Source organism: Nymphalis io, chromosome 2 (genome assembly GCF_905147045.1).
Source record: "Nymphalis io chromosome 2, ilAglIoxx1.1, whole genome shotgun sequence".
NCBI lineage: Eukaryota > Metazoa > Arthropoda > Insecta > Lepidoptera > Nymphalidae > Nymphalis > Nymphalis io.
Window position 1 is genome coordinate 627,979 of NC_065889.1, and position 16,498 is coordinate 644,476.

The window sequence follows — 16,498 nt, forward strand, 5'->3', positions numbered from 1 at the left end:
GTTGTGGAGCTTATTCCACCACGCTGCTCCAATGCGGGTTGGTAGAATACACATGTGGCAGAATTTCAATGAAATTAGACACATGCAGGTTTCCTCACGATGTTTTCCTTCGCCGTTAAGCACGAGATGAATTATAATCACAAATTAAGCACATGAAAATAAAGTGGTGCTTGCCCGGGTTTGAACCCACGATCATCGGATAAGATTCACGCGTTCTAACCACTGGGCCATCTCGGCTTTTTTTATATTAACATATTTTTCATAAATAAAAAAATAATAAAGATGGGTACACATATAATATAATAAAAACGGCTTCCGAATTATGGTATATATTTTATATTGAATTTTGAAAAACTTAATTACATTACATTTATTCAAATACATGTTTGTATATATGTAAATACCTACTCAAACAACACTGTTCGACTTTCACTATTTACTACGGCATACAATTATTATATAGTACACAATGAAAATACATTATATCAAAGTATATTTGAAACGAAAATATAATTATGTATGTATATACAATAAATTATGTATGTATATACTTTAATAATTAAATTACGCACATGATAATAGAACTTAAAATAACACGCTACGTTTGCTATTTAGCTGCGTATTCCTAGAATATAGAACGAATTTTACTTTTTCTTGAGTAATCTTTCATTTCCTCGAATGAAAAGGATTGTGTGGGCATTACAGTCTGTGGGCGGATGTGACTTACGAAGATAGTCGAACTCCTATCAGGTAGTCATCCCTCGATATAGTAACATTGTCCCATTACTATTATAATTTTGTTAATTTCGCTATGATACGCCATTACGCAAAAACAGCTGGATGGATTAGGATGAAGTTTGTAATAGACATAGCTTATAAACACAGGCTACGTAACACTTCAAATGAAATGAAAAACGAATATAGAGTAATAATATAAATTATACATAAGATATAAGAGTATAAATATTGTGTTAACGAGGATATTATTTTGTATATTCCGGAACTGAAGGTTCTATAGAATGTTACTATTGTGCTAGACTAAGCGTCAAAACAAATATTATACTATCGTTTAGTGTGTATTTAGTTTATTTATTACGAAAACGAAGAATATGTTCACGTTTCATCAATATTGTTACAATTAATAAAAATTCCTTCATACGGCTGACGATAGTGAAATAACAAAACCAGGGCATTGCGAAATGCGATTTTAGCTGAATTTTATGCACATATAGACAATTTCATTACAATACACACGTACGCTTTGCACAACGACCCAGTTTAATATTTGTCATATGAGTCACGCGACTGAAGCGCTTTCTTGACATTAACGATGATTTGAAAATTATAAAAAGAAAATTAACTTGAAACAAAAATGTTCGAATTTAATGTTTTTGGTGGTAGAGACTTAAAACTTATATTTTACACTAAGCATTAATGTAAATAAATAATAATAATAATATCCTGGGACATTTTTCACACACGGCCATCTGATCCCAAATTAAGCTTGTACAGAGCTTGTACTTTGGAAACCAGACAACTGATATACTATTTTTCTTTTGTAAATACATACTTATATAGATAATTACACCCAGACTCAGGACAAAGAGACATGTTCATGCACACAAATGGCGTGAAAGGCAAGCATCCAGCAACCACTCCAACCAGCTCGTCATGTAAATAAAGATATTACATAGATACGTTGTGGTTAGTGTCACCGCCACCCATACACATTGGGACATAAGAAATGTTTACCATGCTTTACATCGCCATCAACTGTAGGTACGCTGGATCGCCTCTTCCAACAACAATACAGTACGAACTGCTATTTTACGGTAGAATATATGAGTGGGTTGTATCTACCCAGATGGGTGTGCACATAACTCTACCATCAAGTAATGTCATTCAATAAATGCGTCAATTTTGGTTCGTAGTTAATCTAAACAACTGATTTATTATTGTAAGATATCCTTACAAATTAAAAATGTAGATTTTTGCTTAGTCGTAGTAGTGGTCGTTTTCTAGCGTCAGCGAAATTTTTCGTTTTAAAATTATAATAAAAACTATGTTCTTAAATATTTGAATTGAATCATTTACTAATTGTTTTAGCAATTTAACACAAAACATAAAAACAGTTAACAGTGAGCTTGTTGCTCGAGGTGATAAAAATATCTAATTATATTTTTGTCACAAACATCGCCTAATATTAAATTTACACGTGACAACTCGTCATGTTTATAAAACAAGTTGTAACATGAGCTGTAAATAAATATATATTTTGTATCGTATCATTAAAAATGAAAATGAAAGTATATGTTTGGAACAAGTGCAAACATGTATATACTTATTGTCATATGGTAAAATCATTAACGTACATTTACCTACTAGCAAAACACGGCAGACGTTCTGCCGTGTTTCAGAAGGTTCTGCTTCTTGATTATATATTGAAATTTATTTTAAATATATGTTCTATAAGTGTTTGTGAATTAACCGTTACATATAACAAAAATATAAATCGTCGTGGAGTTTTTTTTACTTGATAAGCTCTACAACTTTTCCATTTATAAATTGTACCGTTACGCAGCTCTCAAATTCGTTACAGAATTGGTCTACAGGTAAAGCCTTTTTTTAAAGGGATATTAAAATTATATAGAAAGATTTTGAATAAGACTCATTAATCATCGGATGAGTAGCTTCGGATATGACCTTCTGTATATAAACTTACAAACTATATACTAATTACACAGATTTAAAGTTTTAAACATTAATTTGTAGCTCGAACATTATGTTTTATTTTACAATTTAAATAAAATAATTATGTGTACTGAGTTTATATATTTTTACATATCAAAAACATCGCCATATTCCGAGAAAACTAAACTGAATAAATAGTTTTTTATTCATCGTACATGACTACCAAAAATAAGATTGAAGCTACAAGGCGCTAAAAGCAATTACTTGTTAACCGAGGTTACAGATATTATAACTAATTACCATTATACACGTATACATTCTATTATAATATTTATAATAAGTTGAATGATTAATTTTATTAAATAATACATATTCATACTCAATATTACTAGCCAAGATGGCCCAGTGGTAAGAACGCGTGAATTACCCGATAATCTTGGGTTCAAACTAGGGCAAGCATCACTGAATTTTCATGTGCTTAATTTGGGATTATAATTCATCTCGTGCTATACGGTGAAGGAAAACATCGTGAGGAAACCTGCAAGTATCTAATTTCACTGAAATTCTGCCATCTGCTCATAACGGGAGAGGAGGCCTTAACCCAGCAGTGGGACATTCACAAGCTATTACTGTACTCCATATATAATATTATATAATATATCATATACTTGACTTAATTTATGTGGTCTATGTACAGACATCCTAAAGGTAAGTGGTCAGTTTCGCCTGTGGATACTGCCACCGCTGTACTGTTACAATTCTTGTTGTCATTAATGTCTGTGACTTATTAGTTAGATTTATTAGTTAAAGCCATTAAACCACAAGTACTGCTGCTAGTTAACGAATAAAAAAATCCTTCGTAAAACTTTTCTTGTTATTATAAATAATATTATGTTCATCATAAGTTGGGGATAATGTTTCTTTCATTTGTTATATTATTATATACATACATCCAATTTGATTGAAACTTTGTAGTGAACATATCGAAGAAATAGCAATATGTTACTAACGTTAAAGGAAAACCGGCAAAAAAGGTCAGCGGGATACGCCACATATATTTATATTACATATTATATATGTAATATAAATATATATATATATATATATATATATATATATATATATATATATATATATATATATATATATATATCTTACTATATCACTTTCTTTCAAGTGGTTTATGAACTGTTCTCTACCATTACATCTAATATATAAGCTATTAAACCCACTTTAAAATATATATAAAATTATGCGACAATTTTTGATAATCACATATTAATATAAGATGAGAAATATGTTTATTATAGATTCGTTTTGGCGCAATACTCGAAGCAGTTCCCTAAGTGTAGGTTAACACTATTATTAAACAGATAATTAACAAGGCGGTAATAGTAACCTGTGTGTCTGTAGCCTTACGCAGCGAGACCTTCAGGCCGATACCTGCACGCGGCCCTCGGATCAATTTGTGAACTTAACCCACTGATCATGACACACATTCGTCGATTACGAGCGCATGTGTGCGCGCACGATCGTTTCGTCCGACGGATTTCGACGCCCCTCGACGTTTATATGTTTTTGGATATGGGTCATAGATTTGGCAATTTTTTTTTATATATATACATTAAAGCGAAATCTGTTCATTTTCAATGCTAACACATTAAGGCCGGCTACGTTATTTTTTCTATAAAATTTCTTAAGCCTGTAAGTAAATGAATATACGTCTCTATGTTTCGATACGTTTCGTTATTCAATAAAATTTATGTATCAAATTTATAATAGCCCAGAACAATAATAGTAGTAAATATATTTAAACGAGTTAATAAAAATAATAACGTTCAAATTGATTCGGCGAAGGCGGAAAGAGCGGACGCCAGATAGAAGCAAGGCCAGTCGTCAAGGTCTACGAAAATTATAATTAAACGAATACGAACTCTATTCACACGTGATAACGTTATTAATCGATTACATTTGTACGTAGTAGTGCAAGACAATAAGTTGGGTGTTTTAAATGCAGCATTTTTCAGTAATAGCTAGAGATCAAGGTTGCTTTACGTGTCGAGTAGTAGGATAAGGTCACATGTGTTCGTAACGCAATAAGTGGTGGGCATTACACGATGTTTTCCCGCTCATAAATTAGCGATCTAGTGTTATTATTCAATAGATTTTTCTATCCGTACTTTATGTTAATTAGCTAATTCGTTGATAATTATTTGACGTTTAAAATTCAATATGGCGGACAGCTATTCATTACACTACATTATTAAAATGTTTTAATTTTTCTTTAATTGAATATAAACTATATCAAATAAACTTACTATGGTAAATTCAAATTATTTTGAATTATCATAAAATAAGTGGGTATTATGTAAATTTTATCCATCGACGCTTGTGACCTAACAAAAAAAAAATACGACGACATTTGCTCTATAAAAACTTACATACCTAAGTATATATACTAAATACGTTTGAGTGTTGCAATAATTCAGAATTAATAGATTATAAAATTATGTATATATGAATTTGTAGACACTTATTTGTAATTGTTCTGAATACGGTCTAACGGGACGTTATTTGAAAGAATTACACGCAAATATTTTATGTCATTATATGAAAATAACGGAACAAACACAATTACGCGGATTATAAAAAAGTCGGTCATGGATGTCCCAAACTATTTTTTCATTACGCTCGACAACAGATGTCATTATAAAAACAATACACGTGTGAAAGAAACGAATATATATTTGATATTCATATAAAGATATTTATGAATTCATAATTATTTATTAAAAAAAAAAAATTAATAAATAAATATGATACTATCAAATATAAGTGAAAGGTACATTGTATTCAAAATATTAAATTGAACTTCGTAACGATAAACGTAAATATAAATGCGTCGTTATGTATTTGTTATACGAGCGCGCCGTAAAAATTTAAAAATATATTATTGAAATGTCTACTAATCTAATCCTTGCATGGGCATGTACTATAATAAATGAGCTATGTATATGCAAAGTTACATTAAGTTATTATTCTATAATATGTGGCACTATGAAACAACTTTGGCGCCAAATCTAAGAATGACAGTCAGTAATAGTATTGGCGAGCCTCTAGTAGGAAGTCAATACTACATCAGAGGGGCGGCGCGGGTGATATCAAAGTAGGCCAAGGTTAACTGATGTGACCAGCATATCGCGACCTCAGAGATAGTACTATCGGTCCCACCATTGGGTACGATGCAATGAAGTGCGAGGGAGGAAGTGGGTCGAGATAAATTGGATTGTTGAATATTTTCGACTCGAGCACATCCGAATTCTGTCGATGGATGACGACTTTGATATTATTAGTGTTCTTAAGATATTAGGTAAATTCTTTTATGTTATTGCTACCTAAAATTTATTTATAAACTTAGGGAGAAAAGGTTTGTAATATCTGAAATGCCTCGAAGAAGTCTTATGATTTATTTTAAAATCATAATAAGTTATTTGTTACGCAATACTTTTGTCCGCTAAATAAAGCGTACCAACCATAATAAAAAAGAAAGTTTGTTTTAACCATTGTTCATGTCATTCGTTTATAAATGAATTATTATTGTGAGTATTATGGTTACACTAAAAAAAGTCAACATCTTTATTTTAACTATTTTGACAGGCAACCCTTTGAGTCAACCCTTTATTCATTGTTTTTTTTTACAATATGATGTAACCTTTTTGGTTTGTTATTGTTTATTTTTTTTTGTAGAAATCTTCGTATCTGTGCATTTTTACGGGTTATTTTTTAACACGTTGGTTGTTTTTAGTTGAGCCAAATGTAAAAACAATATTATTATCTAAGTATATAATATTATATATATAATCTAAGTATATAATACGTACGACGTATGACCGTCTCTCGAAAATGTATCTTACGAACGACCTTCATATTGTAATACAATAAATTCTTATTGCTGATTGCATTTTAATAAAAGTTCAACAAAAAGTAATTTACCTACATTATATATGAAGTATCGTATCGATATATAGAGTGTACGTAGACTTATTGAGTTGTCATTTCATTTTCCAATTTTTAGTCATTTAAATATTACTTATTATTTATTTAATACTTTGAAAGAAATATGCGAAAATGGAACACTTAATATTTATGACATTAGAAAGTAACTGATAGCGTCTTTCATGTATTGTGTGTTACGATCTAATATTATAATTTAATAATATTAATGTACAAAAATAAAATGATAAAAAAATATATTTTTCATGTGATCGAAAATATTTATTGTTTCAATTAAATATATAATAATGATTTTAAATTTTAACATTGCCACATTCGCAATCTTTGTGTATTATCTGTGGACTGTGAGTTTTTCGCGCGAGTGCGTAACAACGTTACAGCGCATCATAGCAAAATTTGTGTCAAGGATTCTATATTGGAGAAAAATTTGCTAGCCTTGGCGCCGTTAGATTAGAATTAGGACTGGCCGAATTATTTATTTTACTACGTGGGATTTATTTATTTAGATTTATAAAAAGAACTATTTTATGTTTTGCACGCGAGTTCATTTATCGGGACCTTGATTGAATATATACTTATTACTTCGCGTGCCGAATTATTTTTAATTTAAAATAATAGGTTAGTATCGATCTATGTCTTTGTGAATACGGTTAATTGATATAATAAAAATTAATTGGTGTTTTTGTTATGTTCCCAAAAAGGATTGTTAAAAAAATATTTTTATATTTTAGGTTAATTCAAACGTAACTTTAATTTTTCAAAAGATAGTTCAACGTTTCTAATAAAAAAGAAAATAAGAAATTGATAGATTTTAATTTTAAAAACTTCTTCAAATAAATTATACTCAGCGGACTTTAATGTTAAAAACTTTTTTAAATAAACCTCTAAACGTCTTATAATTTATAATCCTTAATTAATATTACTTTTCTATAAGTTGAATGATAACAAGCAAATAAGTTAAAAAAAAAGATTTTATTCATTTAGAAACTAGAATATATAACAATAAATTAATAAATTTATTAATCTGTCGATCGAAAAACTTTCAAAAAATTAATAAACGTATACTTATCTAACATTTTTCACTTAGCCATTTGGATATGTGTGAGTATCGACTTCAATCATTAACATAAACATTAGCATAGGTTACGATAATAACATGACATAACTTTCTCCGTCATCTTTACTAGGTATCTATTTACATATTTCTAATACATAACGTCATATTTTAAGTATAATTGTAAGTACAAGGGTTAGTTATTAGAAACTAGTTTTCATAGTATATTTTTTTAAATAATCTTATATCCAACATCGAATAATTTATTAATTTAAATATATAATAAAAATTAAAACTAACTCTTATTAAGATAATATAAAAAAGTATGAAATTTGTTCACCGACGATATAAAAAATAATAATTTGAAATTAGAACTTAAATATCATTCAAGAGCCATTTGTTTTTTTTTTCAACATGGTCGCTATCTCTTATTTAAAGCAATGCAACTAAACAGTCCGCCACGTAATAACTGTGACGTTTCACTTTCACTGCGCCTGCGCACGGAAGCGCCACTGATTTATCGTGCTTAATTTCATCAATTGTATCTCACTGCACATGTTTTTTTAAGATAACGTTCAATGTGTGAATTATTAAAATTAGCATATTTTATTAGAAAACGGTGTCAAATAAATTAACCGTAACTAATACTAAACTAATATTTGTTTAGCCTGGAGCGACAATGTAGTCAAATGCCAATGGCAATTAATATAATACTGGCAGTTAATATTTGAAAAACGAATACAATCGGTAATTTTTAAGGTATTTATCTAAGATCGAAGCTTCTTTATAAAATATTCATAGCATCTTTAAATCGAAATATAGGAATAGTGCGAAATAATAGTATAAAGTGAAAGATAATAACAACACAATAAAAAAATCTTGCTAATATACTGGGAAAAGAGAGACCTTCCTTTTTATAAATCGGTTAAAAAGATTACAACCACTCTTGCAAATACATTTAAATATATGGTCTTAACAAGTGAAAGTAACATTTTGACAAATCATCACTATATGAATACATCGCTTATAACAAAGAAATCGATCGCTAATTGATGACTCTACGAAACAAAACACAAGCAATTCTCACTTTTACAGTATAAGTGATAAGATCTAACAACTTGCACGAACTAATCGATCTACACAATAATGAACTCAATTACATTACAACAAATTAAAGTATATAATATATCATTCATTTGAAATTGCACAAATCATTAAATCCAATTATTTTTGAATATCATCCAATACATATATACAATACGGTTCATATTTTACAAACAATAATACAATAGAGGCAGAAAATATGAAACACGTATGGGTAAAAAATGATATACAAGCAAAGCTTCATCTGCGTGGATCTAATTGGGACGTTAATCCTTAAAAATCTGATATTTTAATATACATAATGACTATTTGAATTATACATATAAAATATTTCAATTATTATGTAGCAGCGTTTGTCTAAAATGAAATAAAAAACAAAGTGTTTTAGTAATAGTTTTATATAATTATTAAGAGTAAATATTAATTAAGCATTCAGAGTGAACGTTATCTTAACTGTTTTATAATACGGAACGTTTATTTATTGTTATTGGTAACAAGCAGATGAACATGTTATGATTAACGTCATTTGTGTTAACAGCTCGTTGGTCTAGTGACTTGCTATATAGATACATGTAGATACCAAGTACTTGGGTTCAAAACTTCAAACGCCGGATTTTATTGCAGTGTTTACAAACCCTGGACCTGCGCCTGTACTCTTTTCAGTCGTGTCCATCGGATTATGTAAAGGAATCAGGATATAAAAATGTTGCGATCCAAGCGTAAACGGCCAGCTATCCGGGAGTTTCTTTGACGTAGAAAAACGAAAAATATAGAAGATCCATACAATAGATGGAGTCGAACGTCGAAATAGGATCACACTGCTGTTGTCTTATACATATATATATATATATATATATATATATATCATACAGTTGTGAAACTTCTAATTACTGTAAAACTGTATAAATGATTTAAAAGACTTCCAGTAAATGTGTTCTTGAGTTGTAATGTTGATATTTAATTTGAAATGGCCGCAAATGTATACTTTTATAACTTAATTCTATAGCATAAAACTTAAAAGAACCAGTAAAACAAATAACTCGATTTAAAAGCTTTCTCCTTTCATTTTAAATCTTTGTTCTTTGCATTATTCGCACGTTTTTAAACTTTACCTTACTGAATTATAATATATATTACTAAATATCACTTATACATGGCTGTATCATTAGCTATAATTATTACACAGTGAATTATTTCAGTATACTGAAGTATTACCTACGCTTATTTTGAAAGGTAACACATTAACATATTGTCATCTCGTTCTATCGCGCATAATATCAAGATAGTGAGATAAGAACGGTATTACAGAGGTTGTTTGTTCGACTCGTGATAAGGGCAAGGCCATTCATTGTCTGATAAGTGCATTCGTTATCTTCCCTTAGGACTTGGCTTTTCCGTGATTTCTGCATTAGGAAATAAGGTTGGAATAAACATGTTACGCCAATGACGTGCAGGCTAACTGACTTGCACTAGTAATCACTATGATCAATTTTTTTTGTTTTTTCATTCAAGTTTTGATGTTCAAAACGGTCAGACCGTTTTGAACATCAAAACGGTCAAAGGGAAAATCGAAACATTGCTTTGTCTGTTAAACTAAATGCAGATCAGACCGTTATTTTTAAATTTCAGAATGCTATATTATATAATATATATATATATATATATATATATATAATATTTATTCAATAAGAAGCATTAAACTATCATTGATTGTCAAATCTACTAGCGGTTCGGGAAGAAATACGAGATGAATTTGAAAGAAACTCGAGTCTTCTGAACGCAAACTCTCTTATTTGTTATATTAGGGATTGTGTTCAAGTTTTCTCTAATTCAACATTTCATATCACATCGTTTTAAGTGACTTTTGTCTGTATAATGCTATTATCACGTAAGTTTTTCTTGTAAATTCTCAATCATAGAGAATGGTTAATTCCATGCGGATAAAGTAACAACACACTCATCTAATCATTAATAAAGAAATTTACGACGTCTAATATACATATTATGCGAAATGTCCATCTATACAAGGATATTTATAATTATATTCGATAAACAGCCAATATATCCTACTTAACATTTCAGTGAAGTTCACTGAAGTTCACCCATTCGTATAACTTCAGATTATAAATGTATTTCCGCTACAGAGAGAGAGATATTTTTCCAATTTTAAAATAAACAGAACACTAAGTATTCTTTTTCAAAATTATAATAGGAAAGGAGAAAACCAAATTTGCTTTGTAATGGTAGGCGGTACCTGCGCCATAGTGTTAATAAAAATAGTAATTTCTTAACCCGCTGACAAACCAAGATGTTATTTACCAGATTAATTACTTATCAGTGGGTGTTACCTTCACAAGTGGTCCACGAAGCCCGACAACTTGAAGGATTGACATCAAGCAAATGTCAGAAGTCAAATCAGTGTTCAATATAGAAACACTTGCGTTTTAAAAATTTACTACGAAAAACTTTAATATTTAAATATCGTTAGACGCTATTGCCAACCCCACGAGTAAGATACTGTTTATCTTGAGAGGCGGCACCTTTATTAATACGCTGTTACGAGTACTTGATATGATTTTACTATAATTTACTTGATTTTATTATAATTTTAACGCAAACCATTTCATTATTTAACTATCCTCAAGGTAACCAGTTATGTCAGAAACCTTAATTAAGCTACATTGGTTCTAGTTTTTTGTGCTTTGTTAAAAGCCCAGATACCGAATGGTAAGAATACGTGAATCTTAATTTAAGTTTGTGGGTTCAAACAATTTGTAATTGAAAATATCGCGACGAAACGTCATGTGTCGGATGAAAAATTTCCACGTGCGTATTAAAGCTGTGTAATGTAATAAGCTCGACACTTTCTCAATTGCCCAGCAGTGGGACAATTACAGGTTGTGTTACGCTTCTCTCAGATGATGAGGCATGCGTTTAAATTTACATCACCCGCAGTTTTATTTTGACAATACGTAGTATAAGATATTTATAAATATTATACATTCAATATTAATAACTTATAAAATAAATAAATGTTAGCAATTTTTCATCTCATGTAAATTATTGATATTAATGAAAAGTGACAATTATAACGATTTATCTTAGCAATGAGAGGTATGAACAAACATTACTCTATTCAAAATTCTATGATAATTATTTAAAATTTTCACTATAAAAACTGCTTTTGAAAAATAATTTTGTTTAATAATTTAGTGAGTATACCCATAAATATGCCAACGGGTTTATGAAAACGTCAATTAAATTTTCTTAAAAATATTGTACAAGAATGTATTTTTTTTAAAACAATTAATGGAAATAATGTATATCAACAAGTGATCTTTAAATAAATATGCAAAGGATTATACATTATAACGAAATAATAAAAAATAATTAAAATTATTTCAACTTCTCGTAAAATTATCTTTTAATATCGCTTGCATAAAATCAGTTCTGCTCGGCTCCTTCAATTTCGGCAAAATACTTTAAAAAATTTACATAAAATGTTTTTGCAATTCTCTACTTGCCACTTTATAACAAAATATCTATATTATTTGTAACTATCAATAATAATTTAGTCGTCATCGATTTGTTTGCCACCGTAAAATTGAAACTGAAAGTTTTTTTTATATTGTATTAAAATAAAGCACAGACCATAATAAAATCAGCACATTACCATTTTTAAGAATAATCATTTTTTTTTATTATTCGGAAAGCTACTTTAAATTTTATGTATTTTTAAACATTAAGTAAAATCAAAACACGATTACACGACGCTTTAGTTGACAACAAGGCCAAATGTATTCTTTTTATAAAAATATTCTCTAGAATGTTTTATCGAACTTAAATACATACAATTATTGTTCTATCTTTAATGTATTTAAAATATTATCTTGTTTATGTTATTTAAAATACTTTTTATTTTGTGTCATTACTATTTCACTGTGAAATAAATACACAAACAATTACACACGTTTTACATTTTAAAGTATACCGCGTATTTAGTTAATTCAAATTACGACTTGTTATGATTTTACTAATCTCATTGTAACCTTGAGATTAAAAAATAAAGCAATTTAAAGCATATAATACAAGTAAATATAATAGAAAAATAATATAGTAAAACTTAAATGTGTTCGGTATAAAATTATTAGAGTTACAAACTCTCTGAGTATCTATGTACTCACGAGAAATTGTGTTAGTATAAGCTAAAACTGGCATATATAAATATTTTTTTTTTATTTTAAACATGCATAAAGTAATGATACACAAAATTAAATAGTAAATTAAAAACAAAACAAATTAATCACAGTTCTTTGTTGTTTATCAAATACGAGACGAAATAATCAAAACATGTCACAAAATATGGCAAAATTACAGATTAAAAAAAACGATAAACTATTGTAAAATTATTTCATAATACTTACCACCATCCAAAATGCAATCCAAACGTTAAAAGATCCGTGTCCACAAACACAAAAATCTCCGTAAAATAATCATCCAGCACGTAACACTGTGTCACTGATCACACACACGTCTTCCCCGCTCGGCGGCTGTCAAGTCACTGAACTGCCGCCCGCCTCCGTACCGAGATGCGAGTAACTTATCATGGAACCCTGAATTTTAGGAATCAGGTCAACTGGCTATTGAGGCAGTGTCCTTTCGTCTAAGAAAATCTAAAGGATTTTTTTTAGTTTTTTTTTTTATAATTCTAATTATAAAATTTCGAATGTTCCAGTACTTGATTTTTATAGAGAGATTTTTGTAATTAACAGCCCGTCTATTGTTATGCATTATTTAAAATACTATTGTGTAATTAAATTCTGTGAATTTCTATTCGAATTGATTAATGGTTATTTGTTTCAATAATTTTATTAACAAATTATATTTTTGCATTGACTTTTTGAAAGCGATAAATGATGAAATATACTTTAAATAAATAAAAATCTAAGACCTGTGACAATTATATCATGTTATAATATATGTAGATAACTGACTATATGTATTCTTAAATAAAAAACCAATTATTATCTCAGAAACATTTCATTTTGTTATTACGATTTCATATTCTGGTGTTGACTTTATAATAATGCTGTTTGTAATATTTGTTTTGTATAAGCTATTTAGTATTTTCAACTGCATATTTTATAATCAAGATTTATGTAATGAGGACTAATCATAACCTAAATCTCACAGTTTATTTCTAATAACGTGTTTTTTTTAATATTCTAGCCAAGCAATTGAAAATGGTCACCATGATTAATACCCACTGTGACAAACATTCTTTACCGTCAGTACACCAACCTTGTTGGAACTAGGATGTTATATCCCTTGTGTATGTAATTACACTGGCTCACTAACCCTTCGCAGCGGAATACAACAATACAAGTTATTTTCGTATGGCTTTAGGATAAGTGATGAATCCACTTATGTAACCACCAAATAAAATAAAACCTTATAACACCGTGCTATTAGTTAGTCATACAATTAAATTCAAAAGTAAAATATATTGGTTCAGTGTGGCGTAATAACTACAAATATTGATGGTCAAAATATAATAGCGCTTCCGAAATCAAAAATATCCCCGACCTAAACGAACACTGCGTTTCATTTTATTCAAAATAGTGACACTAAAGTATTACGTATCTGACATATGCTGCTAAAGATATAATTTAATAAAAAAAAAAACACTATACGTTTCAACAACGGATTTGTTGTATTTTAAATGTTTTTTATTGATTAAGATCGGCTCGTGCAGCTCTAAGAGCATTAGTTAACAATATTACTTTAAAAATAGATAATATTATATCCATATACTGTTTATTATAAATCATCAATAATATATTAAAAAGTAAAAAGTAGTTTTCAATAACATATAAGCTCTCCCAATGTTACATGAAAAATTTGTAAGTTTGTGTGGGTTTCTGTTTTTTTACGAAGAGCATTCAATTAGATGAATAAAGCTAATCTAGCATCAATTAAATAATCATGACGAAGATCGCCGAACTTTACCGACAATTTCCCTCGTTCGACGATGTTTTCCGATATTTTCCGATAGTAGCCGACTTCAACCGATGCTCTCCTACTCTCGCAAAAGCTTGGTAGGGAGGCGACCTAGGTCCACAAGTGGCCACGATGTTCGTCGACGTTTTCCGACAATTGCCGAAGCTTACCGATAAGTGGCGGCCGCCAGCGAGGTCGTGGTGCGGGAAGCGCGTCACTCAAGGTGAGTTCTTTTCCCGCCAAACTACGTCAGTGACTTTGTATTGTGTTGCCATTTTTAATTAAATGCCAAAGATAATATATCACCTTCGACGCAATGTGGGCATAATTTGGATGTTTGAATAAATTTCTTAACATTTGTAATGTAGCAAGTGTTTTATACAGTGAGTCAAAATACATATTTAAAACATGAAATGATCTTTGTTGAAGCGCCTATCAATTCAACTTCAAGGTTTTTCTGTCTGAAACATCACAATAATCATTAAATAGTAACCGAATACACAATTGCGACATAGCGTCTGTCTTTCTACCCATCAGTGCACGTATTATGAAAATGGATATAAGTACATAAAACAAATCTCAGTACATTTATACATTTTATAAACGATAACACAATATGATTAAATTTCGAAAATATGAGAGTATTTGGAAATTGTATAAATAACAAAAACTGTATCTGTATGTATGTAGAAAGGGTTTTTATTTGGCTTTTTTATAGAATAGGAAGACGGACGAGCATATGGGCCACCTGATGGTAAGTGGTCACCACCGCCCTTAGACATAGGCATTGTAATAAATGTCAACCATCGCTTACATAGCCAATGCGCCACCAACCTTGGGAACTAAGATTTTATCAAGTAGTAGTAGAATATCTGATGAGTGGGTGGTACCCACCCAGATGAGCTTTCACAAAGCCCTACCACCAGCTAAAAAATGGGCCATTTGTTTCACCGCAGCTACTGCAAGTACAAACCACTCCTTCCACTGTCACTGCGCTGTCAATCATGACATCTAAGACGTTATATTCATATTGGTGGTAGGGCTTTGTATACTGGTGGTAGCTTTGTGCAAGCTCGTCTGGGTAGGTACCACCCACTCATCAGATATTCTACCGCAAAACGGCAGTACTTGATATTGTTGTGTTCCGGTTTGAAGGGTGAGTGAGCCAGTGTAATTACAGGCACAAGGGACATTAAATCTTAGTTCCCAAGGTTGGTGGCGCATTGCCTATGTAAGCGATGGTTGACATTTCTTACAATGCCAATGTCTAAGGGCGTTGGTGACCACTTACCATCAGGTGGCCCACATGCTCATCCGCCTTCCTACTCTATAAAAAAAATATTATACTGACTAACTCAACTTCACCTGTCAAACCGGAACCCAACAATGCAAGGTGTTTCAGCTTGGCAGTATAATAATTTATGAGGGGTTGTACAAATGGGTTTGCATAACTACCAAGTAATATAATGTTTGACGTTAGAGTCATTGAAGAGTGGGTGGTGTGTTATGGGCAAATTAATACCACCTGGTATAATGTGTATGTAATGAAATAGTTACCTTATTGTTTCACGAAATATCTTATAATATTCAATGCTGTTAAACCATCGCTTGACCTATTTTACGTCCTCTTTTTTG

The 16,498-nt window shown here is 30.2% G+C and overlaps 2 protein-coding genes across 4 annotated transcripts in view; one reads left to right on the forward strand and one right to left on the reverse strand.

The window, feature by feature from the left end:
* Positions 1-13,407, reverse strand: part of LOC126778106 (ecdysone-induced protein 74EF) — a 161,886-nt gene extending 148,479 nt beyond the window's left edge. For all 3 annotated transcript variants that reach the window (XM_050501519.1, XM_050501493.1, XM_050501511.1), the window contains exon 1: positions 13,288-13,407. The gene's annotated coding sequence lies outside the window, so the exon portion shown is untranslated. The remainder of the gene's footprint in view (positions 1-13,287) is intronic.
* A 1,596-nt stretch (positions 13,408-15,003) lies between these two features.
* Positions 15,004-16,498, forward strand: part of LOC126774532 (ADP-ribosylation factor-like protein 16) — a 28,480-nt gene continuing 26,985 nt past the window's right edge. The window contains exon 1 of the mRNA XM_050496099.1: positions 15,004-15,086. The gene's annotated coding sequence lies outside the window, so the exon portion shown is untranslated. The remainder of the gene's footprint in view (positions 15,087-16,498) is intronic.